This window comes from Arvicanthis niloticus, chromosome 7 (genome assembly GCF_011762505.2).
Source record: "Arvicanthis niloticus isolate mArvNil1 chromosome 7, mArvNil1.pat.X, whole genome shotgun sequence".
NCBI classification, from domain to species: domain Eukaryota; kingdom Metazoa; phylum Chordata; class Mammalia; order Rodentia; family Muridae; genus Arvicanthis; species Arvicanthis niloticus.
In genome coordinates, this window is record NC_047664.1 from 22,328,067 (window position 1) to 22,332,670 (window position 4,604).

The window sequence follows — 4,604 nt, forward strand, 5'->3', positions numbered from 1 at the left end:
GAAAGAAGGACTTGATTAACAGGCTTTGTACAGCTAGTCCTAAATCTTATCTGGGGCTTTACCTTAATTCTAAGTTGTTAACTCACAACCCTTATACATGCTTCTTAATTAAATAATGGAGCGTGGAGGGAGGAAACCATCCTCTGTGATGTAGACTCCTCAGCTGTTCTAGCCTCAGGAATATGCATGTTAGGCAAACACTGAAACATTCTTCACCACCACTCCCTGTAGGTGGGAGATGGAGGCAAGGTCTTACCCCATAGGCCAGGCAAGCCTGGAATTCTCAATATCCAGTTTGCTCTCAAACCTTCAGTCCCTTGTCTTAGCCTCCCAATCTCTGGGCTCACAGATCTGAGCCATTATGCCCTACTCTGATTATAGTGTGTGTGTGTGTGTGTGTGTGTGTGTGTGTGTGTGTGTGTGTGTGTGTGTGTTGGGGGGGTGGCTTTGTTGTTCTGGATTTTGGCTTGGCTTGTGGTTTTGAGACAGGGTCTCATCTGTAGAGAAGGATAGACCAGAACTTACTATGTAAGTCCAGTTGCCCTTGAACTTAGAATCTAGTCCAGCCTGCTGTTGAACATTCCTCATGCCTCAGACACCTGAATGCTGGGACTTCAGGCATTAGCCACTGTGCTTGGCTTTTATTCCCCCCTACCCCACCCCCAATAACTCCATGGGCCTTGCAGAGTGATTTGCTCTCAGTATTTCTATAAACATCTGACATATCATTAAGTGAAATCTCTAATTCAAAAGTTCTCTGCACAAATCCCAGAAATCAGATTACGTACGTACATGCCTGTCAGCTAGCTCATCTCTCCCATGCTTCTGCTTTACGGGTCTTCTCGAAGAAGAAGAAAGCTTTGACTGACATACTTTAGCTGTTTCCTAAAACTAGGGGCAAGCCTTCTGTTTCTGTCTCATCCTGCCTCTTGCTCCATCCTGGCCAAATTCTTAGCCTCTGAATCATGCTAAAAAAAAAAAAAAAAAAAAAAAAAAAAAAAAAAACCTCCATATACAAGTGAGATCATGCAATATTTGTCTGTTTTTTTTTGTTTTTTTTTTTTTTTTTTATTTCATTTAACACAATGCCCTTCAGGTTTGTAGAGATCCCGGTTCCATTAGATTTAGCTTTTGAAATGATCCCCTTTATCCATTCGTCCACTGATGAACACCTCATTTGGTTCTATCTCGTGGGTATTGTGACTAGGAGCACAGATGTCCAGCTGGTGACATGGTTCAGCGAGAAAAAGCACCTGCCACTGACAATCCAAGGCCCATCCCTGGAATCTTCATGATGGAAGGAGAGAACAGACTTTCACAAGTTGTTTGGTATCCATAGAAGTGTCATAGCACTCAAGTGCCCACACACATAACCAATAAATGTAAAATATTAAGTATCAGTATCGTTTCAAGATACGGAGTTCACTTCCTTTAACTATCCATAGAATCCCTGGATCAAAGAATCGGCTTTAGATTTTTAAGGACCTGCCATGTTAATTTGCATTTTCTGTAATGCTATACTAATCTGCATACCCACCAACGAAGTGCAAGGTTCCCCTCTCCACCCATCCTCATTAGCATTTGCTTTTCATCTCGATCTTTCTGTAATAGCCATCCTAGTCTTTCTCTTTATTCTAGACATTAGTCCAGGCTCCATGCAAGACTCTCTCAGAAAGGGATGAGGGGCTGGAGAGATGGCTCAGCAGTTAAAAGTCGTTGCTGTGTAATCATGAGGTCTACGGTTCAGATCCTAGCCCCATGTCTAACAAACTTGAGGCCTGTGCTCTCCTAGAATTTTAGCTCTAAGAGGGAGAGAGGCAGGAGGATAACCAGAAGCCTGCTGGCCTCAGGTTCAGGCGGAGCATATACAAAGCCCTGGGTTCAGACAAGTCTGGTGGCTCGCACGCGTGTACACACACACACACACACACAAGTCCATCGTGTGTGTGGTACAGTCAGGAGAATTAGGAATTCAAGGCCATCTGTAGTTACATAGAGAGTTCAAGACCAACTCAAAATGCATGAAACTCTGCATTAAAACAAACAAAATAAAATTTCAAAAGCCTAGATAAGGTTAGAAAGATGATTCTGTGGGTAAGAGTTCCAATCCCATCACTTGCTCAAAAAGTTAAGTGTGGCCAAGCACTTGTATAATCAACCCCAGTGCTGTGGTGCAGAAACATGAGGATCACATGGGCTTCTTGGTCACCAGCCGAGCCCCAGGTTCAGTGAGAAGCCATCGCAAGGGAGTAAGGTAGAGCAGAAAGCCCAATGCCCTCCTCTGGTCAGACACCAGAAAGTAAATACACAAAAACAATGATTGTTTAACAACTAGGTTTAGAAGTATGGAAATAAACAAGGTGCAGTGACATATACCTGCAATCAGAAAGTAGAGCTGTCATGGTAAATAATATTAACTGGGGGGCTTCCAGCCTGCCTTGGATCATTCAGTTTCCAGATAAAAGACACACACCGTTATATTTATAATAAGCCTTTAAAGCACTGGAGCTGGGCAGATGTCAACCCTCTAAGCTATTTTGCCTACTTCCCTGTCAATCACCCCTAAATATAATTTGCCATGCTCCACCTAGGCTGCTCTTACTTGAACTGGCCAGCCTTCATGGCCTTGTTTTCATGATTCACCTACCCCATGGCATCTTCTCCTTTCTCCATCTTCTCTCCTCCCCCCTTTCATGATCCTGCCTCAGACCCCAAGCCCAGGAACTGAAACCTCACCTACATCTCTTCTGCCCAGCTAGAGACTATAGGCATCTTTATTGACCAATCAGGGATAACTTGGGGGGCAAGGTTGTATAATATCACTTTGGTGTATATGGGGATCTCCTAGTCCCCAAGACAACCGGGGCCAGTATTTACAATACATAGCAACAAACCAAATCTCAACATGGAGGCAGGGTAGATTCTGAGTTCAAGGCCTGCTTGGGCCACATAGGAAGAATCTGTCAAACATTAGTATGCAGTCAACTGCATATCTAGTGGAAGTAGAGGAGAGAAAGGACATTTCAAAGGAGTCATGTGATTTAACAGCGGATCAGACAAGAGAAGACTTGAAGGTTCACCGAGACAGATCATAATGATAATGGTAACAGAAACCAGAGCAGACTGGAGGGAGACAATCACAAATCTAGTTCTGAGTATGCTGAGCTGAGATGTTGCAGGATGTCTGGGTGGGAAACCAATTTCTAGAGCATGACTTCAGTCTTTTGCATAAAAGCAGCAGCTTAAGCAAAAGGAGGAAGAGCTACCTGGAAATTAAGAACATGGGTCTGTAGGACTCAGTTATCCTTGCACGGAGAGATAAACCATGATCTGGGAAACAAGATAAAAATGTGTCTAGGTCCTGTCTAATGCATACACCTCCCTCCAACCAATAAGCTCCTATTTCGACAAGCTGTTGAAGGAACAGCTTCATGTAAGGATCTCTTTGCTGCCTCAACAACTGGACAACATTTTGCACTTTCTTGACAGGGCATATTGATTTGCACAGGTTTCTGTTATGGTATGCTTCAAATTTACTTTACTTCACATTATTTTCCTCTTTGGCCCAGCTAAGCCTAATTAAAGCTTTCTCGGAGGTCTGGGGAGGCAGTTCTTTTCAAAAAACAGAATGGGAATAAATAAATAAATAAATAAATAAAGCACAATAAATGACTGCCAACGTTTCCCTTTTATCTGCTGTGGCCACCGAAGATAATAAACGGCATTAAAAAAAAATCCATTAAACCATCTTTCAGACTAGCCAAACACTTGGCTGAACTGTTGCCGTGCCAAGTCTGGAGCTCCGGAAGGGGGTGGTTAAAATCCCGTGTATTTCAGCTGAGGTTACGTGGCAGACACGCCACCGAAAGTGGTGGCGTCAGAGCTCTGCTTCTCTGGGAGAGTTTTACATCCTCAGCCTGCACACACCAGGCTTCTGCCCAGAATCCGAGTGACTCGCCCCAGAGCGACCTAGTGCACGCAGTGGCTCACACTGGGCACTGGGCAGCGTCACCCGGACTCCCCGGTCATCTAAGGGTAAAGCTCTGCTAGAGTCCTGTGCGTGCACACAATGAGACTTTCCCCATCCACCCACTCCTTTGTCTCTGTACCACGAAAGCCTACAGAGAGAGCCCTTAGAAGAAAGAATTTCCCCGCACGACGGAGGGTCGACCGTTCAGGGCTCCTTAGTAGAGGGCGGGCACCAACCTCCGAGGGCCCCTCTCCACCAGCTGGGGTGAAGAACTGGCAAGGCGTTCCAGACGCTCCCCTCCCTCTCACCCCGAGGCCTGGACAGTGTGCAGCACGGAGAGGCCCCTCCGCCTGCTTCCGTTAGCTAACACGGGAAGCTGCCAGGAGACAGGATTGGCCGATGGCCTCACGCCCCGCGGTCTCCGGAGAGCCCCGCCTGCCTGTCTCTCACTCACTCCCTTTGCTGTGCCTCAGGTAGGGCGGGAGAAGGGCGGGGCCTGGGAGGTGGGGGAACGTATCTCAAAGGCTCTAATTGGTCGTAACATCGGAGGCTGGCCTACGTGGGCGGGGCTGGCTCCGGCCCCGCCCTCCCTAAGCTGCAGCCTCCAGCGCGCCTCCCGCGTTGCATCATCTCC